Below are 13,891 nucleotides of genomic sequence, written 5' to 3'. Positions count from 1 at the left end.
TAAGCAACCTACCAAGACTGAATCATGAAGAAATAGAAAATCTGAACAGGCCAATAATATGTAAGGAGATTGAGTCAGTAATATAAATTCTCCCATCAAACAAAAGCCCAGGATCACTTGGCTACAGTAGTGAATTCTACTAAATATTTAAAGAAGAATTAACATGAATTCTCCTCAAATTCTTCCAAAAAATTGAAGAGGCAGGAATAGTTCCAAACTCTTCTTATGAGGACGACATTACCCTGATAACAAAGGCAGATAAGGACACTATAAGAAAAGAAAATTACAGGCCCAATATGCCTGATGAACATAGGTGCAAAAATTTTTAACAAAATACTAGCAAACTGAATTCAACACACATTAAAAGGATCATGCACCACGACAATGCACCTGGATACAAGAATGGTTCAGCATAAGCAAATCAATAAATGTGATGCACCATATAAACAGAATGAAGGACAAAAACCATATCATCATCTCAACAGATACATAAAAAACTTTTGACAAAATTCAACACCCTTTCATGATTAAAACAGTCAACAAATTATTTATAGAAGGAATGAACCGTATCATAATAAAAGCCAAATATGACTAACCTACACCTAATATCCATCCACTCAATGGTGAAAAATTGAAAGCTTTTCTTCTAAGATCAGTAACAAGATAAGGATGCCCACTCTTGCCACTTCTGTTCATTTACAATTCTATTATTTTTTGAATCTATAATTTCAGGAACATAAAGACATATTATTTAGTAGCAGCATATCTTGAATTATTATTATTAAAATGAAAACAATTTTATTTAGAATAAAAAGAACATTTAGTAATTACATTCCTGCTATTACAGGCTCATTTTTAATCTACTCTTCCTGTTATTGCATTTCTGCTAATTTTGCCTTTTGGAGTAGGCTAACACATTGGATTTCCCTGGGGGATGGTATGAAAAATTTCATAATAAATATAAATATTTATTATAAATATTAAATCAAGTAGAATCAAATGGCCCCTAAGAAATGCAATCATCTCTCTCTTTCTGCTTTCCTATTCTGTCCATGACCCTGTATTTTGCCTCTCTATCTTCCTTTCTTTCTGCATTTCCCTGGTCCCTTTAAAATAGCTCTGTTCTTCTTTTCAAAATCCTTAGACAAACCAGGACCTTTGGAACCAGGTCGGTAAGCCTCATGATTCCCAGATTTCAGGAGTTGTTTAACTAGGCTTATCATTTAAATGATTTTATTTGCATCTTATAAAAATGTATCCCATAGAAGTGCTATGAGATTTCTACCATTTCCTCAATGTGGAAACTGAGAACTATGGAAATGTTAAGAAAATTGCTCATAGTTACACAACTAATTAGGACAAAGAGCCTGGATTAAACTCAATCATTGTGTTTATACCATGCTAATTTTCTTTTTTTTGCAGACAGAGTCTCACTCTTGTTGCCCGGGCAAGAGTGCCGTGGCATCGGCCTAGCTCACAGCAACCTCAAACTCCTGGGCTCAAGCAATCCTACTGCCTCAGCCTCCTGAGTAGCTGGGACTACAGGCATGCGCCACCATGTCTGGCTAATTTTTTCTATATATTTTCAGTTGGCCAATTAATTTCTTTCTATTTTTAGTAGAGACGGGGTCTCGCTCTTGCTCAGGCTGGTCTCAAACTCCTGAGCTCAAACGATCTCCTTGCCTCGGCCTCCCAGAGTGCTAGGATTACAGGCATGAGCCACCACGCCCGGCCTACCATGCTAATTTTCTAATGTAGTACTTACAGATTTATTTAAATTTTAAATACATTTGAATATTTAAATACCTAAACATTTAGAATGTTTAAAAAATACACATGATACAAAAATACAAGAAGTTAAAAAATGACCATGCAGTGAAAAGTTAGTCTCTCTCCTCCTTTCTATGCCCCAGATATTTAACATACTCTCCTGAGATAAACCATTGTTACTTCATGTGATACTACTTATTTCAGAGACTTAATTTGCACAGGGCTTTAAATACCCGCTATTAGTGGAAAGTGAGGGTCATCTGTGCTTTCCTTATTTTCTCTGTATATCAAGAACTAATGATATACAGAACTAATGATATACCTCTTTGTGAGGTTGGCAAACCTTACTAAACATTCTTTTCTTAAGAAACCTGATCCTATGCCAGTTTATCAAACATAAATGATAAACGAAATAATTTATTGATAAAAATAACTTTAGAACCTATTAGTCATTCCTGAGACAAAGAACAACAAGTCTAAAGTCTTGTCGATAGAACTGTTTTAAATCACATGCTCCTTAGATAATTTGCAGGCACTGGCTCTCGTTCCTAGGATTTCACCATGAGGAAGAATGTTACGACAGCACCTCACCCACTGCAAGAGCATCCCTGTGCCTTCCAGCTTCCTGGCAAGGTGTCAGTTTCCCGATAGCAATCTAAATGACTGAACTGTTGAATTCCAGAGTGCTAGGCCTCCTGTTGTTCCTCTGAGATGCTGAGACAGAAGCCAGTAGTGGAGCTGAACCCAAGGAATTTCCTACCTCTTCAAATACTCAGGTTAGGCCACCGATATCTTTCTCTACTGTACCAGCCCAATCAGGTGTGAAAACACTGCACACACCACCCAACATTCTTCTGAGAAAGAGTACAAGGCATGCACTCTTCCCTCAGGTATTGGGAGGGGCTGTCTCAGGGAAACCAGGTGCAGACTCTCTGGTGCCATCTTACTACTGCCATCTAATCAGCAGTGATCTCAGCCAGAAGAAAGAGGAGAGCAGAGCAAAGATCTTCACAGAATCCAAAGAATAATTAATGCCATTCTTTACTACTTTATTCATGTGTTTGAAATTATTGATTAGTTGTTATAACTTATTGTTTGTTCGTAGTTTATCTTTTAGAGCTCACATTTTATGGAAGGCACACTACATAATATGCATTATATTAGGTATCTCATTGAGCTTTTGCAGCAAACTTTTAAGGTAGGAATAGTTCTTATTTCTACTTACAGTGGTGTAAACTGATCTTCAAGGAGGTTAGGAAATATTTGATGTCACATGGTGGTGGTACCCGGAGATGTCCGCACAGCCAAGGTACTCAAAGCGTCCCCAAGTTGGGACAGTGAATAGTACTAGCTAAAGTTTTACTGTGGTTCAGTAAATTATACTAAGAAATTATCAGTGGGTGAGTTCTGTGTAGCCAAATTTTCTTTATTTAGGTAAAAGTATCCATGAAGTGACTGGTGGGATAAATAGCTCACAGACGCCATTCCTTGAGTGTGCAGAGAAAGCCTGAAATCCTGCTAAATGCCATTTCAAAAGAGAGGAATTGTTAAGGAATCAGTTGAATTAACTTATGTAGGAAAAGGTAGCACCCAGTATTTGGGGACTATGAGTGGAAAAGCTTCTAAATGGATGTGGCCCAGACATTAAGTCAGTGTTGAGGAAAATGGGAGAAAATGAATTCAGGTTTCTTGTAGACTACAAGTCACTCATAGTCACGAGGGGCACAGAGATGAGGTCAGTGTATACATTTGCAAATGGGAAGCTTTAGGGAGGGCCTGGTATGTGACTCTTATGGCCTAGAAGACTGAGGGATGGTGTTGCCCTTTTCAAGCCCATCAAGGGACCATATGGAGACATAAGCAGGGTGGGACTGCCAGCGTCTAGGAAGCTGAGATGTGTTTTTGTGGCCTTGTTCAAGCCAATTAATTGTCAAAGAAAGCCTGGAGACCAATAGGCCTAGGTAAAAGGGGAAGTTAGGTGTAAAGAAATACTGCAACTGCACCTGGAGTTTAAGATATTTCCAGGCTTCAGGATTAGTACATCCTGGTTTCTACTATTAAAGAGAACAAAACTGGATACTGGGCAGGTGCCACCGAATGAGGTAATAGTTGTTACATATAGGTCACTCAGGAAGCTGGGAGGTAGGGGAAGTACCATCTCTGGTTGCAAAAAACAAGAGAATTTGTCATATTCTCCAATTGCCACATGACACTGGCATGGAGAACTTGAGAAAAATGTCTCAACTGAATCACTGTGCATTACCCTGGTGAGGAGGATCACCAACTAGGAAGTTTTGTGACAGCGTGAGCATGCCAAGTCATTCGGGGATTGCACGCAGATGGCATTTTGGTTGGGAAATAAGCACATCATCCCAGTTCTGGGCTGTTCCCTGCGTGGGGCTGCCCGGCCCTTATAAAAGGCTTCTTCAGCACGGGGATGCTATCTTCTTGGCACTCAGCTATAGGCCTCTGGAGACTCTGGTGAGTACACACCTTACAGCCTTCTTTGGCACTGGGACGGTGTTAGGGTTTAACCTGTGGATAGAAATGATGATTTACTTTAATGAATTTATGCTCATGGAAGGGAAAAAGAAGACAATGAGGTTTTGAGGATCAATTTTTGCTGGTATTTGGTAGATGGACTTGAAGGTGATGAGGGAAATGAAGTAAAAAATGCAATGTTTAACCTGAATGTTAATCTGAAGGTGAGCGAGAGATACAAGGCTCTGTCCTATCTCCTGCTCCACATCTGTTCCAAGCACGTCTCTCTCAGGGTGCAATCTCCCTGAGGGACAGGCTGGTGCCTCTGCAGTGCTTTTCACAGCCCCATTGCTCTGCACCACAGCCAGCTTCGTTAAACTGGTAACCAAGCCCCCTGGAAGGTCTGGGTAGAGATTTCATTTGGAATCGGTTAGAATTTCAATATTTAGGTTTTTCTTCTCTATACAGTATTTGTCCTCAGAGACATCTGCTTCTGCCTCATGGGCAATTTTGTTTTAGAAAGTGGTACAATAAGAGATCAGCCACAGAAAACTGAAGCGCTGAGGGTGAGAGGTCCTAAAAAGGAAGGGTAAAAAAGCTACAAAAACTGGGGGTTGGACACTCTTGAAGCGCTGGCATAGAGGGGAGGCGGGGTGGCGGGGGCAATATATGTAACCCCAACAATATTTGTACCCCCATAATATAATGAAATAAAAGGAGAAAAAAAAATCTTAAAGGTTGTGTTAGGAATCCAAAATGGGTCCTTAGAGACTGGAGGGTGGATGCTGTGGCTAATTGTTGCACCATCAGGACTGTCTGCCTTATGAACGCCGTTGCTTACCTTTCAGATCCTCTGAGCCCCACCAGAGATGTCCTACCAACAGCAGCAGCAGTGCAAGCAGCCCTGCCCACCTCCTCCTGTGTTCATTCCTAAGTGTCCTCAGCCATGCCCGCCTCCTAAGTGCCCTGAGCCTTGCCCACCTCCTCCTGTGTTCATACCTAAGTGTCCTCAGCCTTGCCCACCTCCAAAGTGCCCCGAGCCTTGTCCCCAACCAAAGTGCCCTGAGCCTTGCCCACCTCCATGCCAGCAGAAGTGTCCGCCCAAGAGCAAGTAACAGCATGGGGATTCATCAGGACCATGAACCTGCTAGATCCAGTCACTCTTCTTGATCTCAGGATTCCATTATCTTCCTTTCAGCCATGGTGACAGATTGCATCCTCCCTAACCTCTGCCTGGGATGACAGCTGACAGAGAAAATCTTGGTTTCTGAAGTTGATATCATGTTGTTGGAAGATGAGCAGTAGGGTTGTCCCCTGTCTTCCTTGGCCAGCTGTCTCTCTGTGATCTCGGTGGTGGTCTCTTTGCAGAGAGCAAGTGTGTCTATTCTTTTGCTTCACAAATAAAGCACATGTTTCATGGTCAAACCCATATTACTTCTGTTTGCATTTTGTGCTTTTATCCTCTTCTGTTAACTGCATCACATGAGCCTTCCTTTTCATTCCCATTGAATTATTAGAACAAGGCCTTTCCATAACTGAAATCAGTGTTGCTTGAATTGTGTTTGTTTTGGATTTGGTACAAGAAATGATTGTCTTTTATTGGCTTTAAGCTCAGTTTTACCGCTTTTAGCTCTTTTGAGCCTTAAAAGTTTCTTAAACTCTCTTTACTTCGGTTTCATCATGTCTAAAAAGTAGGAAAAAATGTACTCAGCTGAGGGTACTCATAGTAGTCCTTTAATTTATTTACAGATGTTTCCTAATGTCTGTCACATGTCAAGCAGTTTTATACAAGTCCTTGTTCTTAATAGTCTATATTGTTAAGGGAGTTATAACATACACGTACATACATACTCCACACATGTAGGACAAATGATAGTGGTGCATGAACACTATTTTAGAGAAAATTCTTAGAAAGACTCTTCTAAAGTGACTTTTTGTTTAAGAACATGAGTGAATAGAAGAGGGAGCCATGGGTAGATCTGGGGTAGATTGCTCCAAGACTAGGGAAAGGCAAGTGTTAAGGAAATGCAGAATAACAGCAAAGAGATCAGTATCAAGGAGAGACTGTCTGCAAATGAGGTCAGACGAGTTGGGTCTCTAGGATGCTGTCATGATTTTGACATATATTCAAAGTCTGACAGCCATGTCATGCTGATGGCGAAAGGCCTAAAATGTTATATTTACATGATTCTCAGCTACCATATATAATTTATTTTGAATAGCACTTCATCTAAAAGTACACAGGGTGTTTCAAACATTTTTAAAGAAGTTGGAAAGACCTACCTGAGGAATAAATGAAAACTCTTTGCAAATGGAAAACTTATTTTGAGGGAGAGACTAAATGAAAAGTAAGTCTACTTGTTTTCCTGTGTTAAAGAGAATACTGTTCTATCGATACCACCAAATTAAAGATAGCAAAATGTTTAGGGAACTTTGTTCTTCTGTGTTCCAAATGCTGGAAGGAGTTTTGGAGGGTAGATTGTACACCTTGTGGTACAGAAAGACTGCAGGTTATTTTTATAACAGTAAGCTCTTGAAAATAGCTTTTGCCTAATATTGTTGATGACAGTTCCCCTCCCCCCCACTTTGTCGTTATTTTATTATTTATTTATTTATGAGACAGAGTGTCACTCTGTTGCCTGGGTAGAGTATGTGGCATCAGCTCACAGCAACCTCAAACTCCTGGCCTCAAGCCATCCTCCTGCCTCAGTCTCCTGAGTAGCTGGGACTATAGGGGTGAAACATTATACCTAGTTAATTTTTTCTATTTTTAGTTGTCCAGCTAATTTCTTTCTATATGTGGTAGAGATGGGGTCTCCCATTTGCTGAAGCTGGTCTTAAACTCCTGACCTCAAGTGATCCTCCCACCTAGGCCTCCCAGAGTGCTAGGATTACAAGCATGAGCAACCGCAGCCGGCACTATTTTGTCTTTTTTTTTTTTTTTGAGACAGAGTCTCACTTTGTTGCCCAGGCTAGAGTGAGTGCCGTGGCATCAGCCTGGCTCACAGCAACCTCAATCTCCGGGGCTCAGTGATCCTACTGCCTCAGCCTCCCGAGTAGCTGGGACTACAGGCATGCGCCACCATGCCCGGCTAATTTTTTGTATATATATTTTTAGTCAGTCAATTAATTTCTTTCTATTTTTGGTAGAGATGGGGTCTCGCTCAGGCTGGTTTCGAACTCCTGACCTTGAGCAATCCGCCCTCCTCAGCCTCCCAAAGTGCTAGGATTACAGGCGTGAGCCACCACGCCCGGCCTATTTTGTCTTTAAGAATAAGAGAAAAATACAATATCCTTTGCTTCCTTTTCCCATGTCTTTCTTCTCACCTGTGGTTTCTTTCACACTATTTGGAAAAATAAACAGATGGGAAGGCATCAAACCATAATCTAATCTTGGTGGCAAACTTGAGTTTTAATGAACTTTTGTCTCTTGAGACCATTGTTGATTTTCTCTCTCTTTAATATCTAGAAATAATCAACTTTCTCAGCTCTGCAGATTTCTGGTTTCCCCCTCTATTTCCTCGCATTTCTACTTGCAAAAGAGCCAATTTTTCTTCCTCTTTTAAAGTAGCTTTATTGAGCTAGAATTCACATACCATAAAATTCACACTTTGAAAGTGTACATTCGGTACTTGTTAGTATATTCACAGGTGCACAATCATCATCACAATCTAATTTTGGAATACTTTAATCACCTCTCCCCCAAACTCCATATCAATGTGTTGTCAATCCATGTTCTCCCTCCTTCAGGCCTCTGGCAACCACTGGACTACTTTCTGTCTGTACAGATTTGCTGATTCTGGACATTTCATATAAAGTGTGTTATACAATATATGTTCCTTTATGTTTGGCTAATTTAACTTGGCATAATATTTTAAATATTAATCCATGTTTTAGCATATATCAGTATTTCATTCCTTTTTATTGCCAAATATTATTCCAGTGTATGGACATACTATATTTGTTTTTAATTTTTTTAGTTTTCAAGGTTTTATTGCAAACCAAAATTGGTTTATCACACACACAAAAAGTTGTGTGGCAGGAAGGAAGGACTGTACATACTATAACCATGTTAATTACAGTACATTAAAATGGTGGTTTACATTACAAATAAGCCTATAAGTTTAAATATACTAGTGTTATAACCCAATGTACAGACTTTCTTTATACAATATATACAATTATCAGGAATGCAAAAAAACCTCACAAATAATGTCCATTTTACAGGTGACCTTTTAAACAATGAAAACACCAATGGCTCTGACTGACAACTGGGGCATTGGTCCATAAAAACCCTTTCTAAAAATAGAAATATTTGTAGCAGCAATGCTTTCTTTAAGCATCTGAATATAAGTCATTGCAAGACCATTTCAATAAATTTTAGTTATTCACTATATCTTACAAAAAAAACCCAGTATACACATAAATTTATCTTCCAAATATGGAAGAAACAAAGAATGTCCCATGTTGTAGTGTCCTGCAAGTGTCACATTGATGCTTATAACAAAATCCATCTGTGATCACGCAAATCACACTCATTCCACTGTTCACACAGTAAGCCCACGTGGAAAAATAAAGAACTGAAAACACTCTGCAATAGGAAAAGCTTTGGAGCTAACACGATCTTTTCAGAAAAGGCACATGTCATAATATTCGTTATCACAGCCTGGATAGACTGGCAGGAGACCCCTCCTAGAACAGCGCCTTCCTTCTAACAAGACTCCTGCATCTGTCTAAGGCAGCGCTCTAACGCTCATTTCAGAGGGAGCACCATGTTGGAAGTAAGAATAGAAGTGGAAACCTCGTGAGCTCACTGAGAGGAGGATGTGCTCTTCGAAAGGCTTGCAGCAAACAGTGTGCAGGCAGATTGCTAAGCTTCCAGAGATGTGCAAATTCTCTTTTAAGATGTCCTGTCAGCTGGCAGCTCCGCCAAAAGGCTAACTGAAACATTGAACACACACAAGATCCTTCAAAGGCAACCCTAAGACTGTTCAGAGGAAGGAGTCCATGGGAGGTGCGTACGAGAAGCCTAGGAAAGCCTCGGCTGCTTCCTTGACGCTGGCAGTGATGAGGATGCTGTTGGGGGACCTGCCGATGGAGTTGGGGACCGGCTCTTCAGTAAACTCGGGATAGGAGTGCCGCAGGTTGCTGGGTCCACTCACATTTGGGTTAAAAGGAGGAGTACTCTTCTTATTAATGAGATCATCCCAGTTAATTAGGGAGAAGAAGACATGACTCTTGATCTCCATAAAGTCGTCCTTGGCCCTCAGCCACTTTGCCCTGTCCTTCTGCAGCAGGCCCTCCAAGATGTGTCTTGCAGAATTCATAATATTTGGTTTCAGCAGGAAGGGCTTGTTCAGAATGTTGTCGTACATCTCAGCTGTGTTTCAGCTATAAAAAGGAGGCAGGCCATAGAGCATCTCATACAAGACGGCCCCCAGGCACCACCAGTCCACGGTCCTGTCGCAGGGCTGCTTACTCGGCACCTCAGGTGCGGGGTACTCAGGTGTGCCACAGAAGGTAGATGTCGTGCCATTGTGCTCAATGTTTTCCTTGCAGAGTCCAAAGTCAGTAAGGACAATATGTCCCTGGGAATCTAGCAAAATATTCTCGGGTTTTAAGTCTCTATACACGATGTTCAGAGAGTGCAGGTAACCCAAGGCACTGGCTATTTCAGCAGCATAGAAACAAGCCCGTGGTTCCAGAAAGCAGCGTTCTCTCTGGAGATGGTAGAAAAACTCTCCACCATTAATGGAGTCTAGGACAAAGTGCAGTTTATCAGCAGTCTGGAAAGAGAAGTGAAGGCCCACCAGGAAAGGGTGTTTCACATTCTCCAATAAAACATTCCGCTCTGACATAATATGCTTCTCCTCCTTCTTTTTCAGGATTGCTTTCTTCTGTAAACCTTTGACTGCACAAAACACTTCTTCTGCCTTGTGTCTTGCTAGAAGAACCTTGCCAAAACTGCCTTTCCCAATCACTTTCAAGAAGTGAAAGTCAGATGGGTTAGCATGAGGGTTGGATGACAGGCCAAGGTTGATTTGCTGAGAAGGACTTGGTGGGGAGTAGGGTTGGCATTCATAAGCTCAGGCTCCTGAGGCTGGGAGATTTTCAAGATCGACTGAACTTTAGGGTGCTTGCATGCATAGGAGTTATTGGCAATCTCCTGAATAAAGTCGTTCAGCCCCATCCTCCTCTGTTTCATGAAAGCTTCACTCTTGCCTTTTTGAAGTAGTAGAAAGAGAATTGAAGGAGTTTCCAGAAGAATTGACTTTTGAATTTGGTGTCTTAGCACTTATGATTGATACCACATTTGTTTATTCATCAATTGATGGACATTTGGGTTATTTCCATTTTTTGACTATGATGAATAATGCTGCTATGAACTTTAATGTACAAGTTTTCTATAAACATATATTTTCAGTTCTCTTAGGTTTGTAACTATGAGGAGAATTGCTGGGTTATATGATAACTCTGTTTCACATTTTGTGGAATGGTCAAGTATTTTCCAAAATGGCAGCACCATTTATATTTCCAACAGCAACATAGGAGGGCACAAATTTCTCACCAATCTCATTGAGTCTTGATATCATCTGTCCTTTTTACTATAGCTATCATGGTGGATGCAAAGTGGTACTTCATTATAATCTTAATTTGCATGTCCCTAATGACTTATAATGGTAAACATCTTTTCATGTGCTTATTATTCATTTGTATGATTTTTTTTGAGAAATATCTATTCGAATTCTTTTCCCATTTCTAATTGGGTTATTTTTCATTCTATTTTTAAGTTGTAGGAGTTCTTTATATATTCTGATACAAGTATACAAAATTATATAATTTAACTTATAATCTTCTTATTTCCTATATTGGTTATCTCCAAGCCACTCTCTTGCTGGAGTAAATACGATGGTGGTGATGGTGGTGGTGGTAATGAAGATGTTGATGGAGATAATAATGAACTACTGCTGCTAATAAACTGCCATTACTATTAACTGAGTGCTAAGTGTGTACTAGGCATTGTGCCAAGCAAATAAAACATATTAATTCAATGTTATACCTAAGACAAGTTTGTGATGTAAATATTATTTTCTTCACTTTATAGTAGAGAGATTAAAATTCTAAGAAGTTAAACAAATTGTTCCCCAAATCAAACATTGTAGATAAGTAAATTAACATAGGTTTGAAATGATATGGAAATCATTTTTGATATGACACAAAATTCAGATAACACTGATTGTGAGAGTGGCCCTGGGGATCAGAGAAAGACAGAAATAAACTAAATGATGATATAATATTGCTAACAAAGCTGATGTGGAGAGAAAGAAAATAGTTACTGCATCACACATGTGTGTATACTTATTTGTATTTACTCAGGAAGTGAAAGAAAAGGTACAATTGCCCGGGTGGTAGAAATTCCTGCCCAGGTGACAGATACACACAGAAGCCATCCATAGAATTCTTTCACAGCACCCAGGGAGAGAGCCGCCACACTTCCGTCTGAAGGTCTGGGGTGCTGGCACAGCTGAGGACTTCCTTTCCTCAGTCACTGCCTGAACACGAGCAGGATGACAGCCTCAGGAAGGAGAACTTGCTGCAGGAACCATCACAGCCATTTTACAGGCTAATGGTGGAGAAGCTTCTTCTGTATCCGTGAGGGGCTTTGAAGAGAATGAACGTGAAGATGGAGCTTCGGAACTGGGAGAGACAATTGTCCTTCTCCTTTCACGGTCCTGATGCATCCTCAAGCTGTTACTTGCTCTTGGGCGGATATTTCTGCTGGCAAGGAGCAGGAGGCTGCACAGGAGGGCACTTCTGCTGGCACTGCACAGGTGGGCAGGGCTCAGGCACCTTTGGGGGTGGGCAGGGCTCAGGGACCTTTGGGGGTGGGCAGGGCTCAGGGCACTTTGGGGGTGGGCACACAGGAGGTGGCTGGAAGGGCTGCTTGCACTGCTGCTGTTGATAAGACATCTTTCTGGAATCTCAGAGTCTGAAAGAAATTAAATGACAGTGTTTACAAGAAGATACTCCTACAGAGAGGGGCCAACGCCTATGTAATACCGTGGGATATTAGTTTCCTAATCTCCAAGAATATACTTTAATCTCTTAACTCCTTTTCTATGTCTCTGTGGCTTCTCCCTTCCACTTTCCCAAATTGCTTCATCAGCCCTGGGAAAATCATGTCTTTTCTCATACCATTTTAAAAAAAAAAAAAAAATCTGTTATAAAGAACGAAGGAATGTTATTCACATGAATAACATCACATGAATTCACATCTTCAAAAAGGCATTCAGAAGTTCAGAAATGCTGGGCAATGACACAAGCAATTCCTGTCATCACAATCTCTTATAAAGTCTCAGGAGGCTGACTTGGCCACAGAGCAAAAGGCTGTTCAGAAAGAGTTCAAGGATCTCACACCTGCTAAGACATAAGCCTTTGAAATGGACATCAAAAAGATATGGAAAAGAGAACAATACTTTGTTCTTTTCTTTCTTCTAATTAAAACTTACCTATTAATGTCTTTGTCCAATGGACATCAAACTATCTACCAAAAGAGAAAACAAAACAAAACAAAAAACTAAAATCATTGTGCTCCAATCCTAAGCTTCCATCAACTATGTAACATCAAACCCATGATCATAATTTTGGATCGACCAGACTTGCTGTCTTCAGACTAAATTCAACCTGAGAGCAGCATAAAACAGAGAAACCCAAGAAATCACACTCACCAGCTTCTCCACAGTAGATGGGACTTGAACACCAGGGGTTTGGCAGTTGGGCAGCAGAGGGTCTTTTTATAGGGCCCGCTGCCCCACCCAGGGGAAAATGCCATTGCATAAAACTGGGCAGGTCCAATAACTTCCTAGAAAACATGCAAATTTCTCCATAACCAGCTGGACAGACACTCTCAACATAGGAAATATCCTGTTCCAGATTTCCTCCTGGGTTAAGCACTCCTGACTCACAGAGGCCCTGCCTTGGCTCTCAGTTTCAGTGACTATTCTCAGGGGGAGAAATGGAGACATTCTGTAACTGGTGGTCAAAGGCTCTCTTTCTTGACAGGGGACAATGGCCCCTTCCTATCTTACACCTTTCCTGAATCACACATCTGCCTGCCTTTCCCCTTTAACTGACTGCCATATTGTTTTACGTAAACCTGTCTCCTCCTCTGCTTTCCTCGTATAATCTGCCGATGTGCTAGAAGGAAGGAGAGACCTAAAAAAGGCCTGAGTTCTGCCCCTACTTCTATCTTTGACAAGCTGTGTGACCACAGGTCACCTTCCACCCTGGGTTTGAGTCTTTCTGTATGCACAGGGGAGAAGACGGCCTGCCTGTCAGGGTCGGGGCTGCCTGCACTGGGCAGTCACTTCACCCTGTCCAAGCCTGGAACTTTCTCCTCCACCTCCACCCCTCTTCCATAGAATCCAATATTTGACTTGTATTCCTTGCCTCTTTGATGCTGTCTTCTCTATCCATTCGTAGATACACGTCTCTCCCAGGACAGATTCCAGTTTTCTCCTTTCAATCCTCAAAGATGTGCAGTACAGTCATTTCATTTAAGAAAGATTCACTCTTAATAACTACATTAAAGATCCGGAGAGAAGTGAACACAAATCACAAGCATTCACTCAAAATCTAT

General features: G+C 40.9%; 1 protein-coding gene, 1 long non-coding RNA gene and 1 pseudogene across 2 annotated transcripts in view; 1 reads left to right on the top strand and 2 right to left on the bottom strand.

Moving 5' to 3' along the window:
- The window catches only part of S100A9 (S100 calcium binding protein A9), a 442,604-nt gene that overhangs the window by 198,372 nt on the left and 230,341 nt on the right, over positions 1 to 13,891 (bottom strand). The window lies entirely within an intron of this gene.
- LOC142861066 (uncharacterized) lies at positions 4,114 to 5,680 on the top strand. The gene is made up of 2 exons (XR_012912424.1): positions 4,114 to 4,251; positions 5,100 to 5,680. It is a non-coding gene; the product is annotated as an uncharacterized LOC142861066 (long non-coding RNA).
- On the bottom strand, positions 9,243 to 10,459 carry LOC105885956 (serine/threonine-protein kinase Sgk1 pseudogene; annotated as a pseudogene).

Source organism: Microcebus murinus, chromosome 2 (genome assembly GCF_040939455.1).
Source record: "Microcebus murinus isolate Inina chromosome 2, M.murinus_Inina_mat1.0, whole genome shotgun sequence".
Lineage (NCBI taxonomy): Eukaryota > Metazoa > Chordata > Mammalia > Primates > Cheirogaleidae > Microcebus > Microcebus murinus.
Note: the sequence above shows the minus strand (reverse complement) of the source record. Positions and strands in the feature narration are given on the sequence as shown.